The 27,536-nt window shown below is 47.1% G+C and overlaps 1 long non-coding RNA gene across 1 annotated transcript in view; it reads right to left on the bottom strand.

The window, feature by feature from the left end:
* Positions 1-20,875: 20,875 nt before the first annotated feature.
* Positions 20,876-27,536, bottom strand: part of LOC131919357 (uncharacterized) — a 28,802-nt gene continuing 22,141 nt past the window's right edge. The window contains exon 3 of the long non-coding RNA XR_009381234.1: positions 20,876-21,107. This is a non-coding gene — a long non-coding RNA (uncharacterized LOC131919357). The remainder of the gene's footprint in view (positions 21,108-27,536) is intronic.

The following is a 27,536-nucleotide window of genomic DNA, read 5'->3' as shown; positions in this document are numbered from 1 at the left end:
AGATGTTGGTCACTCGGCTGGAGCAGTGATGACTAGGTGTTTCCACTGTCCAGTGACTTGCCCCTCCTTCTCACATTCTGCTGTTTGGAAGCAAGTCACTGAGTCTATCTCATGCTTAAGGGGCAGTGAGAAGAATGCATTTATTTGTGCTGAGAGTGGACCCATGAGCAATCTGGGATTCTTTGGTAAAACAGACTCACCTCAGCTCTTACCTAATCACTTATATATTAGTAAATGTATAGTAAAAACTAAAGTTTTTCTTTTACATTTTCAATAGTAAAGAGTTATCATCAATTGTGTGACAAAACTTTTCCTGGGGAGACGCTACACACACACACACACACACACACACACACACACACACACTCATAGTCTACTCACCCTAGATAGGGAGCCCATAACAGACCAATGGACAGATACCACCACTGTCCAACTCGGTGAACCATGAGTTTTACTGGGGTTGCTTACAGGACCAGAAAGGACTCCAAGACTGTTGCATCACCAAAATCCGTGCCAGCATGGGCGACAGCTCACAAAGGCTGTAAACCTGGAGTGCATTGTACAACCTGCAGGCAGCTCAAATGATGGTTGATGGTGCTCTGTATGGTGTGAATGTGTTGCTCTGATTGGTTGATAAAAAAATGCTGATTGGCCAGTAGCCAGGCAGGAAGTATAGGCAGGATAAGCAGACAAGGAGAATTCTGGGAAGAGAAAGGCTGAGTGAACAGACACCAGCCTACTGTCCAGGGAGCAAAATATAATGGCACACAGGTAAAGCCATGGAATATGTGGCAACATATAGATTAACAGAAATGGGCTGAGTTTAAATGTAAGAGCTAGTCAGTAGTAGGCCTGAGCTAATGGCTGAGCAGTTTTAATTAATATAAGCGTTGGAGTGATTATTTTATGAGCGGCTGCGGGGTCCATGGGACTAGGCAGGACCCAAGAAAACATCAGCTACACTCAAAGGGTTGGAGTGTTTCCTTTCCAAGTGACTTGGTTGGTCTAAACCTCTTCCAGGTAGCACAGCTGTTTTTTGCTTCTTTCAGGCAGCTGGTCTGGTTTCAGAGTCTTTGCATCTTAGCTTGTCTGAGAGACTCTTAGTTTTATTGTTTACTCTAGGAGGGAGGGACCTAGTGAATCTCATCAGTTTCAGGGACTTCCTGAGGCTATTTTGAGTTGTTTACCTCCCAGCTTAAAGAGCTTCATTGCACAATGGAATGTTTCAATCTTGGAGGAAACTGTTACACAATGTCATTTTACGGGTTTTATTGTCCAAACTGTTCAAGCTTTGGTTAATAGAGCAATTTTTGATTGCAAATGGCTGTGTTATAAATGTGGGCATTAAATATCATCTGTTGGAAACCTAATTTCCCAATTCATATGTTGATGGTTTGGGGGAGTGGGGCCTTTGGGAGATGGTGAGATCGGATGAGATAGTCAGACTGGGGCCCCATGCCAACATGTTTTCCCTGTTTCACCAGATGCTGGCCTTCACCATGTTGTGGGGCATTAGGATGGCCCTCCCTAGATTACAGCACCATGTTCATAGACTTCTTGAACCATGAGCCAAAACACACTTCTATTCTTTGTAAGTTACCCAGTCTTGGGTATCTTGTTATAGCAGTGGAAAACAAGCCAAGACAGAAACTCATCTACTATTAAAAAAATGTACAAGTGGGAAGATCTGAATGTAAGTCTGGGAGGAGCCAGTCTCTAGGGCTAATTCCTTGGGGTTGCACAACCTAGAAAAGAATAATAGTTTGAAAAGAGAGTAGCTTGTCCCTAAGACACTGGTTTCTATTCCTTCCCCTCTTGGCCATGCCAGCCACCTATACTTTTAGAGTAGAGTTCAGGCTGGCCTTAGTGGCTTGCTAGTCAACTAGCATATGGCAGAAGTAACAGGTGGAAGCTCTAGGTATAGGCCATCAGCTTTTCCAGACCCTCCCGAGATGCTCATGCCTGAGTGTCAGACACCATGTCTTAGAAATACCTGAGCCCACCTTGTTACCAAATCAAAGCAAAAACAGACACCACACACCACCACCACCACCACCACCACCACCTACACACAGACAGAGACAGAGATAGATGAGAGAGAAGGAGACACACACACACACACACACACACACACACACACACACACACACAGAGACAGACAGAGAGAGGGAGCGAGCCTGGAGGGGCTTCCTGTCAGATGAGAAGAAGCTGGAAAACTGGAGGGCCAGACTTAAAAGAGGAAAGATCATCTCAGAAGTGGCTCTTCTAGCCCCAGCTCCTGGATGACACTTGTGGGTCAGAGGAGACAATCCAGTGGACTGCTTCTGACTGAGCAAAATCAAAACGGTGATTTCTGGTGGCTAAATTTTAGGGCTGTGTTAAAACTGGTAAAGCAAAATTATTCTGACCCTTGCAAAAATGACAAGGAAGCATTTATTAAAAATATTGCAATAGAGGTCAAGCTCGTTGCCATAGGGAGAAGCTGAACTCAACTCTGCACATAGCAGAGACAAGTGGGGAGTGATAGCCAACTCGTGGCGTGGGTGAAAAATGACTTCAAGGAACTTGGTTAGGAGTCAGGGTTGGGGAAGAGAAGTCCTTGACTGAAGATCAAGGACATTTAGCTGGATTGGCAGAAGGACTCAGTGACAGAGCACCTGCCTGGCATGCACAAAGCCCTGGGGTCCCCCACACAAAAACTTAGCAAGATGCATTGATAACAGTAAGCACCACAGCCAAGGACAGGACCCAGGATGCGGCCTCCTGGGAAAGAAGATTGAGAAACCAACTAACGTGGTCCAGGATGGAGTCTTTATCCTTGTGCGGCCACAGACAAGCGAAGACAGGTGAAGGGTGGCCACAGTGGGTCAGCCACAAGCCGCTCCAAGGTTCTGCTGTCTGTTTGCTCAGAGGCAGTTTACTCCTTCTGGCCCCAGGAAGACTCTGTCTAAAGGACAGCCACCATTTCAATGCAGTAGGACTGTGGCCACTGGCTAGATGGAGCCTCTGCGGGCCTTGCACAGCAGTGGGTGTGTGGGAGCTAGTCCTGAGAGCATAAGCCCCGAGCCAGGGGAGCCTAGAAGACACAGCACGCTGTATCCTGCCTGTCTGCCTGTCCACCTGTCTCTGGGACTGAGGAAGGCTTCTTGCAGGGCTGGCATCTGGGCCATTCTTGATGTCCTTTTGCCAATGAAACAATGGCCGCCGGCCTCCCTCCTGAGTCAAAATCCACAACTGCAACCAGCACAGGGATTCTTAGCATTTGTTGTTTGCTCCAAGTGGTGGGATTGTCTTTGAACACTCGCGGGCGGTGTCATCTGCTATTACGGCTTCCCCCAGAGGGTTTGCTGTCACACAGATGCATCTTCTTTGACACCATCTTTGTAACTGTCACGAGTTCCAAAATGGTCCTTCTGGTATGCCGTTGAGGTGATGGTGTGCACCCCCAGGGGAGTGTTGATTCCTTGATTGTAGTGTATGAGGGATCTCGCAGTACCCTGTAAGCTGAGGAAGGACTGCCCACAGAAGCCAGGTGGGATGCCAGTGATGAGGAGCCGTGTGTGTGTGTGTGTGTGTGTGTGTGTGTGTGTGTGTGTGTGAACTCAATGCTCCCTTTCCAGTCCACACAGCCAGTCTCCTCTTGGTGGATCTGGGGTTGGCCCCAATCAGAGTTGCTATGCTGAAGTCCCCAGCAGGGGCTCTCTGGAAGACTTGGGGCGGGGTGGGGGAGTTTCTCCGGCACCATGTACTTTCATGAGCTACCCTGTTATAGTTTGGGTCTAGACTGTCCCCCAAAGGTCCCTATATTGAAGGCTGGAGCTTTAGGCTATGGTACTATTGGGACATAATGGAGCCTTTAGGACATGGAGCTAAGTGGGAGGAAGTTAGGGGTCATTAGGGGTGTGTCCTTGAAGGGAGTATTGAGACTCCATCCCTCCTCTTTCTTTTACTTCCTGGTTGCAATAAGGTGGGCAGCTTTCTCTAGCATGCGTTGCCCACCATGATGGGGCTGCCTCAGGCCCCACCAACAGGCCAACTGACTGCAGATTGAGACCTCTGAAACTGTGGGCCCAGATAAAGCTTTCCTCTGGTTCCATGGATTGTCTCAGACATTTTGTCAGCAATGGATGGGAAGCTGGGTGGTGCACACCTTTCCCCTCTGACACTGAGCTGGAGAAGAACAAGCAGAGGACACACCTCAGAGAGGCCTCAGGCATTTTACATGAAGAGGCTGAGCACGTACTGAAGGTGAGGCTCAGGTGATGCCATCGGGCTGGACTAGCTAAATCCTGGCTCGTTTTGATCTCCCCCCTGCCTCCCTTTAGTCCTGAGGGTTCCTGAGCACAAGCAGCTGAACTGTGAAGAAAGGAGAGCCCTCTTCTGGGTATGGAAGGGGTAAGTGCGAGGCCTGCTCCAGCATGCTACATTTTCCAAATGCATATTTGGTGTCCAGGGTAGCACCCCCAAACCATTCTGCAGGTTCTCATGCACCCAGCACATCTTCTCGTATCAGTAGTAGAGCTGTGCTTCTGTGTTTCCAAGAGAAGTGTCATCTTCAATCATCACCCCATGCAGGGGACTCTGGGTGTTAGAATAGCCACAGAGTGATGAATGGAGCCCGGAGCTACAGACGAATTTTATGCAGCCTGGGACCTAATGAGCTCCATGGTATATTTATGACCCTCATGTTTCACTTTCAACCAAAAGCTTAAAATACTCCATAAATATTATTTTATATGGAGATGTGAAGAAACGCTGTTCAGGAAATAGTCTATCAGTCACACACAGTGTTCTCAGGCCAGACCTGGGTATGAACAGGACATGAATTCAGGGGAGCCAGAGTTTCTACTGAGAGCCACTGCAGGTAGAATCTGCCTCCCACTCTGCTTCCCTGGCCTCAGAACACTACAGGAGATAAGTTTGAGAGAGAACTGGAAGAGCCATATGACACTTTTGCATGTGTTCAAATTCTCCAGACCACCCTGTGGCACACAGTGATGCAACATAAAGTACCAACTGTCAGAAAAAAAAAAAAGGAAAACCTTCTCCTCAAGAGGGAAGGGTTACATTTTATCCCTTGGAAGAGCTTTCTGGAGTGTGGAGTGCCCCACAGTCCCTCTCCTTTGCTCTTCCTCACAGCCCAGGGATAGGCTAGCCTGTGCCTATGATCCAAAAGAAGAAGCGTTTGGGAGGTGCTGAAGATTTGGCCTGAGGTCCTACGGTCAATGCATGGGAACCAGAGATGTCACTGCTTCTTAGAATACCTAGAGAGATGGACAAAGCAGAAGCCCAAAGACCATACTTGGGCAGCTCCTTAAAATGTATATGTGATCGTGGCATTTATAATCTGACATCTGAGTTTCAGTTGTCAACTTGGCACACTTGGGAGAAGGAATTGCTTCCATGACACTGGGCTACGGACATTTTGCTAATTGTTAACGGATGTAGGTGGGCCAAGCCTACTGTGGGCAGTGCTATCCCTGGGCAGGTGGTCCAGGCTTGTATAAGGAAGGTAACTCAGCAACTAGGGAGAGTGAGCCAGTAAGCAGCACTTCTTCATGATCTTGGCCTTAATTTCTTTAATTTAATTTTAATTTCTTTAATTTTCTCCAGGTTCCTGCCTTAATCTGCTCTGGCTTCCCTCAATGCTGGACTGTTGTCTGTAAGCTAAAATAAACCTTTTCCTCCCCAAGTAGGTTTCAGCTAGTAGTTCATCAAAGCAACAGAAGTGAACCAGGGCTCCATCCCACTCTTCTCCCCTGAATGCAGAAGTGGTAGAGTAATCGCACTGTTCCACAGACCCTGTTATTCAGGCAGTTTCAGTTATCCAGTCCATCAACACCGGAGCATACTACTGGAAAATTTCAAGTGTAGTTCATAAATTCTAAATAAATATTCCTATGCTATCCTGCTATAATTATTCTACTTCATTATTATAAATTTCTTATTGTACATACTTTCTAAATGAAGCCTTATCATAGGTATGTGTGTGTAGGAAAAAACGTAGTATCTAGAGGCTCCTATATTTGAATGCTTGGTCTCCAGATGGTGGAACTGTTTGGGAAGGCTTAGGACACAGTGCGGCCTTGTTGGAGGAGGTACGTCACTGGGCTTGGAGCTTTTAAAAGTCCATGCCATTCCAAGTTGGCATGCTCTCTCTCTCTGCCTCATGGTTGTTGTTTCAACACGCAAACTCTCAGCTACTTCTCCAGCACCATGACTGCCTGCCTGCTGCCATGCTCTCTGACATGATGATTATGGACTCACACTCTGAAACTGTAAGCCCAATAGATTCTTTCTTCTATAAGCTGCTTTGGACATAGTGTTTTAGCATAGCAATAAAAAGCAATTAAGACAACACTGTTCCCATGGGGAGCCTGTGAGAAGGTAGCTTTTATGATACAGAGTAACACTGACATGTGTTTAAGATGGCCAAACCAAAGCTGGGTGTGGTTGATGCAGAGCTGCAATTTCAGTACCCTGGAGACTGAGGCAGGTGGATCAATCAGCGTCTGAGGCCAGCCTGGGCTACCATAATGAAAGCTGGTCTCAATCAAAACAAAACCACTTAAATATGTCAAACAAAAAGATGGTGAAACCCACATAGCTTTGTGAGCACTTGACTATTTCTTTGTAGCATGGCGCATAAGCAAAGTGAGTCATGATAGGGTTTATGATGAATTCTGTGACCTGTTTGTGGTATCTGTGGTTAGGAAGCAGAGAGGACCTGTCTTGGTCACTGTTGTACTGCTGTAAAGAGACACCGTGACCACGGCAACTCTTATAAAGGAAAACATTTCATTGAGCCTCGCTTACAGTTCAGAGGTTTAGTCCATTGTCATCATGGCAGGAAGCATGGCGGCGCACAGGCAGACATGGTGCTGGAGAGGTAGCTGAGAGTTCTACAACAGATTGGCAGGCATCAGGAAGAGAGTGAGACACTGGGCTTGACTTGAGCATCTGAGACCTCAAAGCCCAACCCCAGTGACACACTTCCTCCAACAAGGCCACTGCCCCTAATAGCGCCACTCCCTAATGGGCCTATGGGGGTTATTTTCTTTCTTTTCTTTCTTTTTTTAGTTTTTCAAGATAGAATTTCTTTGTGTGGCTCTGGCTGTCCTGGAACTCGCTCTGTAGACCAGGCTAGCCTCGAACTCACAGAGATCTGCCTGCCTCTGCCTCCTGAGTGCTGGGATTAAAGGCGTGCACCACTACCACCCTGCGGGGGCCATTTTCATTCAAAACACCACAGGGCCTTTCTTTCTAGGAGGGCCACTTTGGCCCCTCCAGAACCATTTTCCCTCCCTCCCCATTTTCCCTTCCTCTCTTACTCTACTTTCTCTTTCTCCCTCCTTCCTATCCTCCCAAGTATCCATCGTGGTACGAGTGATGATAAAGAACAATACAAGTGAGGGTCTGCCTCCTGAAGATTCTGGTCCACAAGGACGGGGGTTAGATCAACAAACATCCACTTCTGGTTAAGATAGGTGCTGTGGGGCGAGGCGGGTGTGCAGGGTACCTGAGAGCCCTTTCAGGAAAGCTGGTTTTGAGATGGCGAGTGACTGTAACGTGTGGTCCAGAGCCTCAGAGCTTCCTGCTTGTTCCTCCTGGGCCGCCACTCCCCAACTACAGGCACCTTCTTGGGAATGGTGGTGATGGCAGAGGGGTTCTTCTCTAAGGGAGCTCTGACTTGCCTGAGTGGGCGGTGGGATGAGGTGGGTAAGGCTGGAGGAAGCTGAGGTTTCATTAAAGAAAAGAGGAATAGACAAGGGGCCAGAGCTGGAGAAAGGAGAGTCGGAGGGGTGGCGAAGCTTTGCTTTGCTTCCTTCTAGAACCTCCTGTGCATGTGGGGAAGGGTATTTGGTGTGGAGAAATGGACCTTCAAAGACAAGAGGAAACAGGTTAGCTTGCACATACAAAACACCTTTCCCCACCTGCACAGAATGTTCTAGAAGGATCGGAAACAAGAAGTCTGTGAGTCCAGGTGAAGTCAGCTAGAGTGTTGAGAATTTTGTTAGTGTAAAAATTTTTGTCAGTGTAAAAATTCGCATTATTAGGTTGAATTATTTTAAGATCTTTGAAATTGCAACTCAAGGCTTTGTTTTGTTGCACGAATCTTATAATAAAAACCCGGTCTTATAATAAAAACCCGGAGCCAGATATCAGGGTGAAAGCTGAAAGATCAGAGAAGCAGAGCAGCTAGCCACAGCCACCACCTCTTACCTCACTAACTCCTCAGCCTGAAAGAGCGTGAGTTCCTGTCTCCTCCCGCCTTATATTCCTTTCTCTGCCCAGCCATATCACCACTTCCTGTCTCAACCTTCCTGGTGCTCGGATTAAAGGTGTGTGACCCCAAGTGCTGGAGTTAAAGGTGTGTGCCACCACTGTCTGGCTCTGTTTCTCTTTTAGACTGGATTAATCTTGTGTAGCCCAGCATGGCCTTGAACTCCCAGAGATCCAGACAGACCTCTGCCTTTGCCTCCCAAGTGCTAAGATTAAAGGTGTGTACTATCACTGCCTGACTTCTATGACTAACTCTGTGGCTAGCTCTGTCCTCTGATCTTCAGGCAAGCTTTTATTTCTTAGATTACAAGCAATGTATCATCACATTGTTTCTTGGCAGGATTTTTATTTTTTCTCATCCCTGGTCTGTGTTCCTTTATTAGGGTAGGTGTAGGCTTGAGCTTTCATCCTCATTGGTCCTGAGAATGGTGCCATTGAAGGGAATATGGAATAAGGCATTTCACAAGCCTTTCTGTGATGGGCACAACATCTGTGCAGTGCAGACATGGACAGCAACTGAGCAGAGCATGATCAAGCAGGATCCAGCTGATGTCTTAGGTAGGGAAAGTCACCCCTGACTCACTTGGAGCACATCTTTCCAGTGCAGGGACTCAGACCACACACCACCAACTTGGCTTCTGCGGGCTGCAACTTCCTCTAAACAGTCACTTGGATGACAAGCTTGGCAGGCAGTCTTTGATTTGGGGCTTGGATCAGCCAGGAATTTAGCTACACTGGCCCCTTTTGTGCCATTCTGAATGCTCCCACAACATGCTCAGCTCAAGATCTCAAGAGGAAAGCTGGTATCTGACATGGAAGTTGTATTTCCTCTCTTAGGAAGAAGCTGAAATTCTGGCTCCCCAAAGTCCCTCAGCTAGATGGTCCATTTGTGGCACCACTGGAGACCCAGGCCTTGCACACCACACTTTAAAAAAAAAAAAAAAAGCTGAATGCACTACAGCCACCATCTGGAGAATGGCTGCTGACCTGCTTCTGCAGCCTTGGGCCTTCAGGACAGGCAGAGCTAGGCCTTGGCTTGGCCTCCACATGACAGAAGCATGTAGGGCTGAGCAGGACTCTACACCAAGGTCCCTAATGGGGAGAGTGGCCTGGAGAGAATAGAATAGTATTGAGAAATGTCATCGCCACATGCCCTGCACTGTAGGGTTCTTGTACTTCCCTTCTGTCTCCAGTGGGAGATGGACTGGTGTCTTGGTCAGTGTTCTATTGCTGTGAAGAGACACCATGTCCATGGCAACTCTTATAAAGGAAAGCATTTAATTGAGGTGGCTTATAGTTTCAGTTTTAGTCCATTATCATCATGGCAGAGAGCATGGCAAGCAGCATGCAGGCAGACAGAGCAGTGCTGGAGAAGTGGTGGAGAGTTCTACATCTGGATCAGCAGACAGCAGCAAGAGAGAGACACTGGGCCTGGCTTGAGCCTTTAAAACCCCAAAGCCCACCCCCTATGACACACTTCCTTCAACAAAACCACACCTACTCCAACAAGGCCATACCTCCTAATCTTTATTAAGTCGTGCCATACCCTACTGACCAAGCATTCAAACATATAAGCCTCTGGGGGCCATTCTTATTCAGACCACCGCAACTGGGCTTCCTCATTCCCCTCTTCTTCAAGCTGCAGAGCATCTTCCAATGTCTTTGTCTCCACTCACTTGTCTTCAGATTTCCCATCTCTTTCCTGAGGAGATCTGAAAGGCTGGAATGCCCATCTCTCTCTGGAACCGTCCAGGTGCATACCATATGTGTGCAATAAATGAGCCCATGAATAAATTTTTTTTTTTTTTGTCTCCAGACACATTGTCCACAAATCCCAACACCAGCAGTCACAGCATTTGGGAATTCAGAACCGGAAAATGCATCAGTACCTGAAACACATCATTATTGGTTCACGCTCAAAATTTGGGCTGTGGCAAACTGAAGGTAAACAGAACAGTTAGATGCCTAGACATGATCTTATGTAACTCTTCAGTGCCCTAAATGAAGAAACACACTCTTCTGATTGCCTTAGGTAGGGAGAGGGTCTTAGTGAAGAATGTGTCACGCATCAGGGACCCCAAGAGGATACACTGGAAGGCTGCTTCTCCTGCTGAATGCCGGCCCAGGAGCTCTTGGAGCAGTCTGTTCGGCCCCTCAGCATGAGTCAGCCTGTGTGAGTGGGTGGCAGCAGGACTAGGCTGCAGCCTGTGTGACCCCACAGTAGCAGCGGACCACGGCAGGAACGGACTGGGGCAGGAGCAGGCCTGCTGTTGTCACCGCAGAACTGGGCTGCGGCCTGTGTAGCTCTGAAGCAGATATGGGCCTTGGTATCCTGTGAAATATCACCCAGGGCCCTGGGATGAGCTCCCAGGCTCTGAGGGAGCACCTTCTTTTCCCAAGGCTCCTTATTGCAAGGTTTTCTCCATACCTCTTCTCATTTCCCTAGTCTCTACTGCCTCCTCTCCCACTGTTTTCTAACTCTGCGTTCTGCCTTCAAACCTCCCAAGAGAAGAATCTGGTTTGTCTGTTTCCGCAGGCAAAAATTAAGCTAACTCCCCAAGCCCTGTTCCTGGACACTTAAACAAAATTAAACCAGCAACTGCTGCAGCCCTCATGTACACCAGGCACCAGTAGGAAATAACGTAAGTACAAGCCCAAGGCCAACGGCCGTCTTCCCTGATTCCCCAGCCTCCTGTTCTTCTTCCATTCTCTATTTCTGTCCACTCTTCTCCCAGCCTCTCCGACTCCCCTGCATCCCTCCTCTTTCCCTCCCTCCACTTGTCTCGTGTCCGTCTGGGTGAGGTTGTATGCTGACCTTGTGTTCTCCAGCCGACACCCCAAGCACAGCTTCCGTCGGATTTTCACCTCCCATCTCAGCTGTCCCCTCCTCTGACCTCTTCTCGTCAGCATGCTTTATCTTCACTCTGGGACCACGGCTGGCCTAGTTTCTCCGTTCATTCACCTCAGGTTCCCAGCTGCGGAGGTCCAGGCAGAAGAGAAGCCAGGCTCACAGCCCGGCCCAGTGGGAGGGGCTAGGGTGCCCGGTCTCCAGGTAAGATGGCGCCTCCCATGTAAAACAGGCACCCTGTACCCTAAGCACGCATGTCTTGATATGGTTCCCACGGACTCACATGTTTACTCGGCCTGCAGCGGGTAGCACAGGTTTTGGTGGATGTGGAACCTTTGGGATGGTGGAACCTTTAGGAGGTGGAGCCTTGCTGAAGGTAGTGCTCACTGTAGAGGGGTCTTGAGGTTTAATAGCTCAGCCCCTCTTCCCGTCCACTCTTTGTTTTCTGACTGCAGACTGAAAGTAATCAGCCACTTCTAGATCCTGCTACAGTGCCTTTTCCCAGGTGGACTGTATCCTCTCACACTGTAAGCCCGAGAGCGTACAAGAAAAGCAACGAACATAATCTGACAGCCACCCATCTTTTTGGTCCTTTATTTGTTTGTTTTTTTGCTGTTGTTTCTAAGATGCTTAAACAGTCCTATCTGTGGTGTGCTACTGAGCCTCTAATTTGGGTTCCACGAAGTTGAAAACCTCTTGTCTATGACTTCTTTGTTGTTTTGCTTAAGATGCCTTGGGCTTTCCTCATAGACTTCCTGCCCCAAATCTTTCCTGAGTTGTTTCTCCCCAGAGCCCCGATTCTTCCCAGTGGAAAAATGATATTTAAAGGCCAACTCTACATGGAGAAGCAGTTCCCTATCAATGAATCTGGAGCTTTGAACTCAGTGAAAATGGACAAGTTTAATTACAAAAAGGAGACTCTGGTGGAAAGACTTCCAGCAGAAGAGAGTCGAGGGACCTGCCCTAATTCACTTCTAGCTCTGGGCAAGTGAACTAAATATGCAGCCTGGGGGGTTTTTTGTTTGTAATGTGGGCACCTGGATGGGCTATGATGGAAATGAAGTAAGAGAGCTCACAAATTAAAATGTCATGCTAATGCATGCTCATCCAGTGGGTTGCAGAGCTGGGTGTTGTCTTCTCTGAAACCCAGAGGAGACTTGTCCTGTAGGACACCATGAAGGCATGACCCAGAGGAGACTTGTCCTGTAGGACACCATGAAGGTATGACCCAGAGGAGACTTGTCCTGTAGGATATCATGAAGGTATGACCCAGAGGAGACTTGTCCTGTAGGACACCATGAAGGTATGACCCAGAGGAGTCTTGTCCTGTAGGACACCATGAAGGCATGACCCAGAGGAGACTTGTCCTGTAGGACACCATGAAGGTATGACCCAGAGGAGTCTTGTCCTGTAGGACATCATGAAGGTATGATCCAGAGGAGACTTGTCCTGTAGGACACCATGAAGGTATGACCCAGAGGAGTCTTGTCCTGTAGGACATCATGAAGGTATGATCCAGAGGAGTCTTGTCCTGTAGGACATCATGAAGGTATGACCCAGAGGAGTCTTGTCCTGTAGGACATCATGAAGTTATGACCCAGAGGAGACTTGTCCTGTAAGACCTATGAAGGCATGAAGTACAAGAAATTGTCCAAGGATAACACATTCAAAAATAACAACCAAGAGTGAGCCCTAAAATTCTGCAGCTGACCAAGTGCTGGTGGGAGCACATGTTGATAGGTGGACACCCACTTTTGTGGACAAACCCTGTCTGCAGTGAGCCCTCTACACTGAAGGACAGATGGTCCCAGGGAGACAGCCCAGCAGCCATTTTGATGTGTGGAGTGCCATTGATGGTGATCATACATGAACTCAGCCTAGGAACACTGGAACCCTGAGAACACCTGATTAACAGTCTTTCAGAATAATGAACATGGGGTTGCTCTGAGTGGGGAAAGAAAAGGAGGAAACACCACATGTCTGGAACTCCATTAGAGGTTGTGGTTTTGCTTGCTTCATCCCGTGAACCTGGAGCCAAACCTCTGGCTTTTACTGAGGGACTCTACTAGACATGGATACCAGGAATACGTACATGTAAAGAAACACATTTTCCAAAAGAAACATGGCTGTGAGGGATAAATGTTTTTGATTGTGGTCTACTAAGATTGGGGGTTGTTTGTTACTGGGTCTTTTTTATTTGTTTGTTTGTTTGTTTGTTTTTGTTTTTTGCAACAAAAGTTCACAGCTACATGGTGCTGTTTTGCAACAGTGAATAAATAAATAAATACATTCATTGTTAACATAAATAAAAAACACAGAACAGTCTCCAAAGACAATTAATTTAGGGGGGAGTAAATACTGCAGTATTTGTTCCAAGTTGAGTGTGGTAGTGCCACCATATACAAAGAACTACAGTCAGCTAATGACTACTGAGAGAGAATTAACCTCTCCCCAAGAGTGAATCCCCTTACTGGTTGCAGCTAAAATCATATGCATACAACAAAAACAGACTCAGCAAGTTGTGTTTATATGTGTATATGACTATACAGAGACACATATATTTGTGTGTACACATACACATATATGTAGCAACAATGGAGAAAAGGAGACTACCAGCCTGGGAGCAGGAGAAGGACACGGGAGGAGTTTGAAGGAGGGTACCTGGGAGGGGCTGGTGGGAAGAAAGGGAGGGGGAGGCAATGCAATTCTAATTCAATGAAAAACAGATTTTAAAAAAGAACATTTATCCCATGGTAAAGTAAAAAGCCCCCCAACCCACACACATGTTCAGGGACACAAATGGAGACAAGAGTATTAAGGTAAATAGAGCGTGCATAGTCCTTTTGAAGCAATTGTTCTTGGCTATGGGGACTAACGATTGGGGCTGGAGGCCCTTGTGTGCAGATGCCCTTGAGAAAGCACTTTTTTGTGTAAGGTTGTTGAGGACTTTGTACGAGGCTATGGTTCCAGTCTGTCCTTATCAGACAAATGGAAAAAGGTGACGTTCCTTTCTGCAAGACTTCCCGGCCTTATTTATTTACTTTTGTTGTTGTTGGGCCCAAGTGACTTCACTTGTCTTTATTTATTTTAATTGAAAATATTTTTTCATACAAAATATTCTGAACAAGATTCCACTCCCCCAGCTTCTTCCATATCCCCACCCATCAAACTCCATGCCTTCTCTCTCTCTTTAGGAAATATACAAACAGGTAAACAAACCAGAAGAAAAAATACAAAATAAAGAGAGAAAAAGCATAAGAAACACACACACACACAAACAAAACCCATAAAAACACAAACAAAAAAAACATAAACAAGAAAATGCCCGAACAAAGCGACACTAGACAGAAAGTCTACACAAACACCACTGAGATCATGTTGTCGGTCATCTGCTGCTGGCCACGGGACCTGCCCTTGAGTGTGGTTTGTGTGCCCCGTGAGACTCCACTGGAGAAACCAAGTTTTCCTTGGGGAGCAGATGTGACTTCATTTTTATTCTAACAGATTTCACAGTATTTTTATAAAGCAACAACAAAACAGAGCATGGATGGCAAACAAATCTTGCTTTTTCTACTCACACTATTTTTGTCTTTTGACACGCGTGTCCAAATAACTTCCTCCCTCCCTCCCTTTCCTTTTTCCTTCCTCCTTCCCCTCTCTTTCTCTTTCCTCCCTCCTCCTTTTCCTTCTCAAGCCTTTTAGAATGTCCTCTTGTGTGCGGATCCTCTGAGCGCTGCAGGGAATGGAAATGGTGGAAGGGGCCTGGGAGAGGAGCCCTGAGGGCTGAAGCCCCTCTCTCCACCTCTGCTTCTCTTCTCAGATGGGACACCTCTGCCTCTCCCACCTCACTCTACAGTGGTGCTGTTTCCCACAGGACTGTTTTCCCTGTTGCCTTTGTAGTGGTTGGGTGGGCAGTTTGGGAACCACGTTCCCCAGGGAAGCCCTGGAGCCACCTGCCCAGCTAGACAACTAGGTTGGCACTGCAAGTCATGCTCATCGGCGTTCTCCAACCAGAGGCTTGGGTTAGTCTTGATTCTCAAAGAGGGTACACATTTTTATATACACAAATTTACCTTAAGAAACTGGCTCATAGCCGGGTGTAGTGGCAAGCACTCCTTTAATCCCAGCAAGCAGGAGGCAGAGGGAGGCAGATCTCTGTGAGTTCAAGGTCAGCCCGGTCTACGTAGTGAATTCCAGGACAGCCAGAGCTGTATATCAAGATCTCGTCTTGAAAACAAACAGGCAAGAGACTGGCTTATGTGGTTGTGGGAGCTCACGCATGCAGAATGTGCAAGGCAGACAGGCTCTAGGGCCCAGCAAGGATGGATGGACGCTCAAGGCTGAAAGCCAACTGGGGTGGAAGGATCCTTCTATGGGGCTGAGCATACTTTTTGAAGGTCTATCATGAGTGATATGAGGCCCACCCTCATTACAGAGAGGTTTGATGATGTGTGTGTACACATGTGCGCAGGTGTACTTGTGTGTGTTGGGCAACTTGGGTGTCATATGTCAGCAGCATTTGTTTTTTGAGGCAGGGTCTCGCATTAGCCTGAGGTTTGCTGATTGGCTAAGCTGGCTGCTCATTGAGCCCCAGGGATCCTGCTGTGTCCACCTCCCCAGTGCTGGGATTTCAAGTGTGTGCCACAATGCCTGGTTTTGATACCTGGGACCAGGCTTGGGTCCTCACGCTTATGGGAAGCGCTTTACTGACTATGCCATCTCCCCAGCCCATGTCTACTAACTTTAATGTTAGTTTGATTTATAAAACATTTTTTCACTAAAGGCATCATTCTTCTGTTCCCCACAGGGCCTCCAGTCCAACATCTCCAGTGGCACCTAAGACAGTAGCTGGGCCTGAGCTTCACGTATATTGTGATTTTTTTTTTTTTACTGTACACATGAGTATTACAATTTACTTTGTAAACTAGGTACAGTAAGAGATTAATAACAATAATATGTAGGATAATTTCAGAAATATACTGTAATACAATTGCCAACGTCTACTCTTGTTCTTTGGGTAATTATTAAATAAAATAAAAGTTGTTGAACACAAGCCCTGTGGCACTGTGAAGTTTGCTAGCAGAGACAGCTACCAAGTGACTACGGGCAGGGAGCGTGCACGGTGTGGATAAACCAGACAAGCGCCGATTCCCGTTCCAGGTGGGATGGAGCAGAGCACGTAAAGGTTTTTACCAGCAGGTGTGTGGATGCAGCTCACAACTCTTTCGTTTCTGATTTTTCATTTAATGAGTTTAGACCACAGTGGACTTTAGACAGTGGAAGGCTCAGGGGCAAAGGCTTAGATGGGGTGGGAGTGTGTGATGTGGGGCAGGGGTGAGGGGCTGTGATGTGGGGCAGGGGTGGGGGGCTGTGATGTGAGGCAGGGGTGAGGGGCTGTGATGTGGGGCAGGGGTGAGGGCTGTGATGTGGGGCAGGGGTGAGGGGCTGTGATGTGGGGCAGGGGTGAGGGGCTGTGATGTGGGGCAGGGGTGAGGGGCTGTGATGTGGGGCAGGGGTGAGGGGCTGTGATGTGGGGCAGGGGTGGGGGGCTGTGATGTGGGGCAGGGGTGAGGGGCTGTGATGTGGGGCAGGGGTGGGGGGCTGTGATGTGGGGCAGGGGTGAGGGGCTGTGATGTGGGGCAGGGGTGGGGGGCTGTGATGTGGGGCAGGGGTGAGGGGCTGTGATGTGGGGCAGGGGTGAGGGGCTGTGATGTGGGGCAGGGGTGGGGGGCTGTGATGTGGGGCAGGGGTGAGGGGCTGTGATGTGGGGCAGGGGTGGGGGGCTGTGATGTGGGGCAGGGGTGAGGGGCTGTGATGTGGGGCAGGGGTGAGGGCTGTGATGTGGGGCAGGGGTGAGGGGCTGTGATGTGGGGCAGGGGTGAGGGGCTGTGATGTGGGGCAGGGGTGAGGGGCTGTGATGTGGGGCAGGGGTGAGGGGCTGTGATGTGGGGCAGGGGTGAGGGGCTGTGATGTGGGGCAGGGGTGAGGGGCTGTGATGTGGGGCAGGGGTGGGGGGCTGTGAAGTGGGGCAGGGGTGGGAGTGTGTGATGTGGGGCAGGGGTGAGGGGCTGTGATGTGGGGCAGGGGTGAGGGGCTGTGATGTGGGGCAGGGGTGAGGGGCTGTGATGTGGGGCAGGGGTGAGGGGCTGTGATGTGGGGTAGGGGTGGGGGGCTGTGATGTGGGGTAGGGGTGGGGATGTGATGTGGGGCAGGGTAGGGGCACTGTAATCTGGGGCAGGGGTGAGGGGCTGTGATGTGGGGCAGGGGTGAGGGCACTGTGATGTGGGGCAGGGGTGGGTACTGTAATCTGGGGCAGGGGTGGAGACTGTAACCTGGGAACTCTGGCTTGGCTAGGTTGACACATAATGGCAACCACTGTGAGGCCTTTGCCAGAATGAGGGGCAGCCATCAGACTAACAGGAGCCCGCTGTGCAGCGAAGGCTGTCATCCTGCCAGGAGAACACTGGGATCCGGCCCCTGCCCAGAGTTTCTCTGAACTTCGGACTTTCTCAGCGGGAGATAAATCTTGAACTTACATTTGGTAGGATTGTCAGTAACTCAAGCTAGCAGGCAGAGACAGCCTCCTAGGCCAAGGACACTGAGGGGCTCACTATGACCAAGACACTTCTGTGTTGGGGTCCTCAATGATGTCACCAACCTGAACCCTGTGCACAAGGAGACAAGGGCAAGGACTGGCGAAGAAGTGAATGATGCTGGAGAGGGGACTGTGGTTTGCCCTTTACCCTGATCTTGTCCTGGATCTTGCTCTGTAGACTGCCACACCAACTCCAGTGTCGTCCGTGTGACATGAACAATTATGTCAATAATAGTGGACGGGAGATACGTGTCCCACGGGACCAAGCTCCCTGGAGGTCCCTGGCAGAGTGCCCATGTTATGCCTCCTTCTCACAGATCATGAGCTCCTTGAGCTATGGGTTGTGTATAACTGCTTTTCTGATAATGTTCTAATTAATCTATAAAACACAGCCAAAATTAATGAATGCTTGGGTTGTGAACTATGGAGGAAAGGGGAAGCTGGACATGGATCTTATTTAGATACAGCAGAATGAGCTATTCCTTAAAGACCCCAAGCCACTAGATAATAGAAAATATAATAGTTCAGGCACTTCTAGGGAATGAACACTCACCCACTAGGAATCCTTTAGGAATCCCAACTAAAGTGATTTATGACAGAAAACGTTATCTCATAGGAGGCAGATGGTGGGCCCCTCTGTTGAGGAAGTTCAGCATGGGAAACTTAAGGACTACAGCAGAATCCCTTCCCCTTACAGGTGTAAAAGTATAAGAGTCCATATTTCACCAGGTAAAAAGGTTTTATATTAAAAGAGATATGTGATAAAAGAACTGAAGAAAGACTTAGGGAGGATCTGCCACATCCAAAATTGGCTAAGTGGGTCATGAAAACCAAAAAAATAAAAATAAATAATAAACTAGCGAGCAGCTGAGATAAAGATGAAGGACACAGCTACAAGAAGCCTACACAGCCGGGCGGTGGTGGCGCACGCCTTTAATCCCAGCACTCCGGAGGCAGAGCCAGGCGGATCTCTGTGAGTTCGAGGCCAGCCTGGACTACCAAGTGAGTTCCAGGAAAGGCGCAAAGCTACACAGAGAAACCCTGTCTCGGAAAAACCAAAAAAGAAAAAGAAAAAAGAAGCCTACACAAGTCTAGGGACTGTACTAAGTTTAAAAAACACAGACTACTCTTTGGGTCATAAAGTTCTTGTGGGTGAAGGGATATGTCTAGCGCCGATTAATAATTGTGTGCTTGCTGTTTTTTAAAGATGATGTAATTGAATTATTGCCAAGCTCTTGTTGTTCCTTGTATGACTTGATAGCTTTCTTTTCTGTATATGAACTACTGATTTGCAGAAGTAAAATTGCAGCAGATTCAAACCACTTCTGAGTGTGTTGTCTGTCTGTCATTCGCTGAGTCCTTGCCTTCCTGACTACCCACGCTCTGGTCCCCCTACGGTTGTGGTACCCCCGATGGGCCAGTCTGTGGCAGTAGACCAGGCTGGTCTCGAACTCACAGAGATCCGCCTGCCTCTGCTTCCCTAGTGCTGGGATTAAAGGCGTGCGCCACCATGCCTGGCTTTTTCTGAGCAATATTTTAATAGATTTTATTTTTTATAGTAGTTTTAGGTCCAAAGCAGAATTCACCTGAAGACACAGAGATCTCCTTCCTCATCTCATGATTCAACTTACCCACATTGTCCATTGTTCATGTTTGTTAGGATGGTTTATGTGTCTTAATCACCCAGGGCCCATGGATTATGTAAGGTCTGCTTTTTTTAAAGACATATTTTTTATTTTATGTGTTTGAGTATTTTGTCTGCATGTATGTGTTTGCATGGGGCCTGGAATTGTGGGGGCTCAGAAGAAGGTGTTGAACCTCCTAGAATTGGAGTTACAGATGGTTGTGAGCCACCCTGTAGGTGCTGGGAACCAAATCTGGGTCCTCTATCAGAGGTCTGAAAGATGGCTGAGCCCCATGGAAAGATTGATTCTGACTCCATTATTTCATTCTTGTTTGATTTTTCTCAACAATTTTCAGTTTTTCTAACAGAGGTCATACATATGTATGTATATGTATATACATACACACACACACACACACACACATATATATATATGAGTTAGATTTTTTAGGATGCTATATAAATGGCACTGTGTTTTTAGTATCAAATTCCACTTTTTTGGCTGCTGGTGTATGGGCTGTAGCTGACTCTCACATCTTCCCCTTTCATCTTGTGATTTGCTATAATCACTTATTAGCTCTAGAGTTATTTTTAAAAATCAATTTTTTTTTGCATTTTCTCCATAGAAGACCTCACCACATCTCCAATCTTGCCACGAAAGATCTTAATTTCCCACCCTCAATCACACATTAAATATGTTGTCTGTGGGTATTGTGTAGTGGGTTTTTTTTTCTAATCAAGTTAAAGAAGTTATCCTGTGTTTGTGGTTTGCTACAATTTTTACATGAAGTAATTTTAATTAATTATATCTGGGCCCAACCTGTCTGCCTCTGCATCTTTACCCACAAGGTGAACAACTTCACACCATCGCATCCCTCTGCCCCATCTGTCTTACCATGGTGAAGAAACAGTACGGCCAGTAGACATTGGATGAGGAGCCAAGAGGCACCTTTTCCTGGGTGTTTTGTCCCAACAAAGAAAAATGACTGAAACCATTGCTTTGGTCTTCCTAGCTCCAGTGAATACAGTGGTGGTTCTGTAGCCACGGATTCAGCCAACCACAGATGAAAAATGTTCTTCAAATTCTATCTGCACTCAGCAGGTCCAGACTTTCCCTCTTTCATTACTTAGTAAGCAACAGAGTAGAAAGTCCATTTTCACAACTTTTGTTAAGCAGTGTGTAATCTAGAGCTGCCTTAGAGACTATTAGAAAATATAATTGTTTTGATTTTGTTTTTGTTTTGCAAATTCTACACAGTTTTCTTTAAAGACTGGAACACCCACACTCCAAAGAAGGTTCTAGAACTAATTCCCCACCAGATATTGAAGCACAACTGTATTTGTTGACTGAATAAATGAGTGAATGTTGGTACTGCTGTCTGTTAATTAGTGTAACTTGTATATAATATATATATATTACATAGACATATATAATAATAATGTATAGTTGTAATACGAGGTTGGGAATGCTGCCTCAAATAAACTATGATCATTCATGTAATTATACATTCAACAAGTGGTTAGAAGAGCTACAACGTGCTTGCTGGATACAAGACATAAGGATACAGATGGTTCTACCCCTCTTGAAGGGATTTTAGTCCAGTCATGAATGCAGACAACCAAGTAGGGAATAAAAATGAGACGGGATGCTTGCTTATAGAGAGACTCCTTATAAATTACTGTGTGCTTCTTCTGTTAATTCCAGAAGATCAACAGGGCCTGGGGATGTGGGCTCTCCTGCGGATGCCATATTCCTGCTGAGAGATTACGAGCATGTGAGCTTCATGCTTGTTTTGGAGGCCCACTGTCACCTCAAATTAAGACAGGAGTAAGAAATGTTATTCAGGTGTCACGCTTAAACCAAGCTCACATGACTCTTAAAGTTGTTAGCTTATTTATAGGATGTAGGCATCTGCGGGCTTCAGAATGTGGCTACACAGTAAACCAAGCACTGCCCATTCACAAGCAGCACTGCCCCTGACTCAGCCAGAGACCGGCCGCAGTCAGGTGCTCCCTGTCTGTCTAATTTAAACCCAATATGTCTATCTATGAAAATGCAACGGCTCTTCCCTCTTCTCTCCCCAGACTTCTCTCTCCTGAGGGCTTCAGACCTGCAGTGAATAGCTCTCCATCTGGACTGTGGTAGACATGGCAAACAGCATACACAGAGCAGGGCATTGTTGCTCAGCTGACACGCCTCTCTCTTTCAGCCCATCCCCCAGCAGCACATCTGTGGCTACAATGGTCACATTTCACATTCGGACTCCGTCACAAGCATCATCACGGGCACTGGATATGCTCCCAAAGGACTGTAAACAAGGTCTGTTTAACAAGAAGTATCAAAATAAGAATAAAAAAAAAAAAGCTGTTGCCTTATTCTGTTTTCTTTTTCCACCTAGTTTTGAATTCTTTACACAGCTTCATGGAAACCCTCCAGGTTTGTCAATCATATTGGCTTCCACCTAAATGTGCAAAAGGTTCCCTGGTTAGAGGCTATCGTGTCTGTGTGGAAGAAGATTCACTCCCTTCAGCATGTCCACCATGGTGACCCTTGAACACCTGCTGTAGTTATGGGATAGAACAGTGTAAAGGATGTTTGCTACTGTGTCCTCAGCAAGAGGATTAGGAGTGACAGAGGTCGGGGGCTGGAGCGAAGCTCAGCTCAGCTGTCAGGTGTCATCAAGGAGATTACAGAAGGCAGAGAGGAGTTCAGGAGAGGGGGGGAGGGAAGTGCTCCCAGAAGCCTCTCCCCAGCATAGCTCAGATACAGGGTCTCCTTCCCCAACCACAGAACTTTCCAGGGTCTTTCTTGAAGACAAAGTTGCCCTCACCTATGGTATCTATGTCTTTCCTTTGGAGCACTTTGGAGTCCTTAGGGATGCATAAATCTCAGATTCTAGTCTTGAACACATTAAGTAGGTGACACATCCTGCCTTCATGTTTATTGGTGCTAGTGTGTGTGTGTGTGTCTGTGTGCGCTTGTGCATGTGCACACACACGTGTGCTCAGAAAAGGCCTCTATACATAGAAGTGTCTCTTCTTGCTATGGGGTTACATCCTGGTAAACCAAGTATGAAGTTGAAAATCTCTCATATGGTCAACTTGCCTTTAGTCAACTTGACCTCCCAACACTCAGGCTCAGGGGTGCAGCCCATGCCAGTGTTGTGGCTCCCCCTTGTTCTCAGGGAATGACAGAACTGTGGTCATTGCTGCTGCCTGGTGTCCCAAGAGAGGACCTGACCATATGGTGCTGGCCCCAGATAGGATCTAGTTTCAAATTCCTTGGGACTGTGGGTTTAGTTCAGAGGTAGAGCCCTTGCCTAGCATGCTGGTGAACTTGGGTCCATCTCCTATACTGTTAAACAGAAACAAAACTCCAAGTTCTGTTTTCTTTTTTATTTATTTATTTATTTTTTATTTTCTGGAGCTGAGGACGGAACCCAGGGCCTTGTGCTTGCTAGGCAAGCGCTCTACCACTGAGCTAAATCCCCAAACCCCAAGTTCAGTTTTCTACTGTGTATATTGTTTTATACTTTCCTAAGTCAAAGATCTTAGGTTGAGCATGCCTAAGCCAGACACTGTCTACATGTTTTTTTTTGTTCCAAGAATACAACAGTGCAACTTACTTTTGTTTTAGTTGAGTAACCAGCCAATTTTGATTTGCCAGGGACTTTTCCTGATTTTTTTTTTAAACAGCAAGTCCTATGCCATGGGAAACCCCTATTTTTAGCAAACAGGAGTAGTGGGCTATTGTATCTATCAAGGACATGCACAAAATATCCCTGTGTTTTATTGGGCTCTGTCTGCTGCTGACTGGTGAACCCCTGGATGGGACAGCCAACCTCACACACAATGAGCAGGCATTCTTTAGCGGTTGGAGAGCTTCCCCCTCCAGGTTGGATATGGACTGTTCTGAGTCCTCAGCTCCCAGAGTCACTTTGAGACAGAAACATCATTGCTAGAACATCACTGAGCTGAAGGTTAGTCCAAGGCTCTAGAGCGGGTCCTACTGTGTGTGAATCTGAGCTCTTCCTGCAGTTACAAAAACCAAGGGCCCAAGCTCAGGGTTTCCCCTTCACTTCCCAGCACTCCTGGGAAGAGCAGAGCCAGTGTGCCTCAACTTGCTCAGGTGTTACAGTGGGACTCCCTTCCTCATACTTCTGGGAGGATTAAATTGTGATAGATACAAATCCCTAGCAGGATGCTTGACATACAGAGTAAGCAGTCTATCTATTATTTATTACATGTATGGAAACATCACACTCTACCCCATTAATGTGTGCAACTACTATCAATTAAAAATTTTTAATTAAAAAACATTAGTTACTGTTGTTAAACTGTTAGTCCCAACTGGGATATCTGGAAATGCTCCTTGGATTTTGTAATATTGTTAGAAATTGAATTATTATTAAAGGAGATAAAATGAAGAGGACAAAAGATCATACTAGAAGAAGTCTAACATTTGGATTGGCATTTTTAAGATTCAGTAACAGAAGAAATAAATTCTGAAGGCAGAAGTGATTTGGGTTTAATGATTTGAAAAAAAAGTGGAAATATTTCCTAAAGAGCAATCGACACAGAGGGAAGACCAGAGTCATCCCCATGCTGTTAGACTTGACAGGCTCTTCTGACAGTACAGACATGGATGAATCTCTGGGCAATGATTTGGTGTCACTTAAAGGTTAACCCGTGAGTGTCCTGCACTGTGCAGTGTGAGGTTAGCAGAGGAGGACATGGACTGGTGTGAACTTCACTAACTGGAGCCTGTTTCAGGGGTCATCTCTGTGTGGCAGTGTTGCTAATCCATAAGTGTCCGTTAAAACAAGGATCAGACCGGACCTTGTAGAATAAAGAGCGAGTGGGTATGAATTACTTTTGATAGTCAGCCCAGGGCTGTAAAACGGGAGTGTGGACGATTTAGTGTCAAGGCGTTGCAGTTTTTGTATTTCAAACACTGAGTTTGGTTAAGGAAAGTCACTCACTCCCTTTGCCACATTTTTTTTTAAAGAAACACACACACACACACACACACACACACACACACACACGTGCACACACACAAATTTGTTGCCTGGCTTGAACATCCTAATGAAAAGGGATACATGTGGATACATGTGCCACTGGGTTGTAATTACCTATTCATTCTAGGACTAGACAGAGCTGGACCAAGAGCAGATTAAAGTGAGCGGACTCCATTAGCTTCATTAGAGCTCCAAATTAGATTTGTTTTTCCAGCTAAAATTTTCATCTGAACAGGGCCAGCAGCTGTTGCCCAGACCCAGGCCTCAAAGGAGATGCTCCCTGAACTGCTGTGGCTCAGTCCCTGCCCCTCCCAGGCTGACCTCCGGGGAGGACTTTAGAAAGCTCCTGGGGCTATGTCCTATAGTCCCAGCTTCCATGGACCCATGTAGCCACATAAAAGATTATTTCCAGGCATCCGGCAACCCCCACCCCGGCACTGACTTTCTCTGCTATTACTTGGATATATGCTGGGCTCTGCACAGCACCAGCTATATAATCTGCTAGGCTAGGTCTAGTGCAAAATACAAATGCAAGGCTCCTTGTTCAAAAGGTATTAAGCATTTCAAAACACAACAGCAGGACATCGGTCCACTTCTGACCCTGGGCAACTTGACATCTGCGGTGAAGCCAGCCTGACTTTCGGTCTGAACCATAATTACCATCTACACTGTGGTCATTATGGTGAGGCACACCTGTGCACAGAAGAGAGGGTCGTTACTGGGTGAGGACCTTTCTACTTACCTAGATGAGCATAGACAGTATAATGTAGCTCACAAAAACAGTCACTCACAGAAAGAGATGTACTATTGCTAACCAAAGACTCGCAAAAGGCACACCAGCCTAGGATTGCAACATCACTGAATGTCTTTGAGACGCTCAGACATGAAGACATAAACACTAGTCACAGGGTTCTAGAAACCTGAAAGTGCAGAGCTGTGGTCTGGTGTCACACTGGAAGATGAAGACGCACAAAAACCCAGTGCAGAAACAGAAATACTCATGGAAGATTGGCCTCAGCAACAGCAGATTCTGTTATTGGACAACACCATATCGAGTGAAGTAACAGATTACCCAGACAGGCAAGGTCTGGGTAATCTGCAACATTCTTAAACCGTGTTGTCAGGGTAGCAGCATGTCCCCAAAACTTCTGAGGTCTACAGAGCAGTGACATGAGCTTCCTCTGGACAACTTTCCCGCTTGCCCTTCTTCCTCTAGTCCCCAGCTGTAAGCTTTCTTCCAAGCTGAGCCCTGTGTACTCTCTCCTTCTGTCCCTGTTAGCTGGTTCTCCGGCATTCTCGAGTCCATGCTTCTCCATTGCTTTGACTGCTGTCTCTAAAGAGAATATTCAGGAAGACATCTCTCCCAACCTTCCTGAGTTAGGAGTGTGTCTCCATCTGTTTCCAGGGCACATCTACTCTTGTAGATGAAAGCCAATCAGAAACAAAGAGACTCCTGACTGTCTGAGTCACTGACTCCCAGCAACCTTCAGCTCCCTGTCCTTCGTCCCCAGAGAGTGATAGACCTACTATCATTTACAGCTTCCTTCACATGTCTTGATCTCTGCTCAAGCTTCCCTTCTAGAATCTGCTTCACAACCCAAAGCATCACTCACAACTTCAGAACACATGTCCTATCTTCTGTCCCCCTGTCTTGTCCCTCATGCCAGTACAGGGTCTAGAAAGGCCTGGTTCCCACAGTAGCCCCTTCCATCCTCCATGGCTGCTCTCATGAAGCACCAGGGTCATCACACCTACAGGGGCGCAAGTCCCTCTGCATGGACCTCTGAACTGTCACTCCTTGTATCATGTCATAGAAAAGACTTTCCGGGCTGGAGAGATGGCTCAGAGGTTAAGGACACTGGCTGTTCTTGTAGAGGTCCTGAGTTCAATTCCCAGCACCCACAGGGTGGCTCACAGCCATCTGTAATGAGATCTGGCTCCCTCTTCTGGCCTGCAGGGATACATGCGAACAGAACACTGTATACATAATAAATAAATAAATCTAAAAAAAAAAAAAAAAAAAAAAAAAAGAAAAGAAAGAAAAAACTTTCCATTCTAGATTTTGTAAGCTTTGCAGCCCAGGCTGGCTGGGAACTTGTGATCTTCCTCTCTCTACCTCCCAGGCGTCTGGAATCAGAGGTAAACTTCCCGGCTCCTGACTTGGGGCAGGCACCGTATTTAATGCCATTGGGCTCAGTAAGCACTTTTGAATATTAATGAATAAATGTCAAAGAGGCAATCACGGAGGTCACGTGGCGCTCTCTAAATGGCTCCATTGACAGGCTGAATGTTAGGCAGAGCTGTCACTAATGATGAGGCTGAGAACAAGGTCCACAGGCGTGCCACTGCCTCTGATGCTGCCACCTGCACTAGCTGTCCCCAGGCCACCAAAACAGATCCTAATGGCTCCCGTTGTATACACTCTGTGCCACAACTCCCATCTCTACATAGCAGTCAAGCAACCTTCTTAAAAGCTAAGGCAGTTGTTGCCTCTGTTTAGCGCCTTCTAGAGCTTCTATAGAGGAAGGGCTCTAAGTCGTAGCCTGCTTGGAAAGGGAGTTAAGTGTTTGGACAGGATCTGCGTTTTCATCACAATGTATAAGAAGTTGGGGTTGCTAGTGAAGAAGACACAAATCCCCCCACATCTGTCTGGTGTCTGGCTCCCACCTGCAATGTGTTTACCTGTCAACCCTAGTTGGGGCTAGGATCTTCCCAAACAGGAACTTCTTTCTGGATCCTTCCCTCTTCCTTTGCAGAGTCCCTCTCTGTGCTCTTGGAACATTGCTTTAGGTGGTTGTCTTAGCTGGCTTTCTGTTGCAGTGATAAACACCATGACCAAAGCAACTTGGGGAGGAAAGGGTTTATTTGGTTTACACTTCCACATTGCTGTCTGTCACTGAAGGAAGTCAGGACAGGAACTAAACAAGGCAGGAACCTGGAGGCAGGAGCTGATGCAGAAGCCGTGGAGGGGTTCTCCTTACTGGCTTGTTCCTTGTGGTTTGCTCAGCCTGCTTTTATGGAACCATGACCACCAGCCCAGGGAGGGCACCACCCACAGTGAGCTGGGCACTCCCCCATCAATCACTAATTAAGAAAATGCGCTACAGATGAATCTCATGGAGCATTTTCTCAACTGAGGTTCCCTCCTTTCATATAACTCTAGCT

Source organism: Peromyscus eremicus, chromosome 9 (assembly GCF_949786415.1).
Source record: "Peromyscus eremicus chromosome 9, PerEre_H2_v1, whole genome shotgun sequence".
In the NCBI taxonomy this organism is placed as follows: domain Eukaryota; kingdom Metazoa; phylum Chordata; class Mammalia; order Rodentia; family Cricetidae; genus Peromyscus; species Peromyscus eremicus.
The sequence above is the reverse complement of the archived record's forward strand: the minus strand, read 5'-3'. Positions and strand labels throughout refer to the sequence as shown.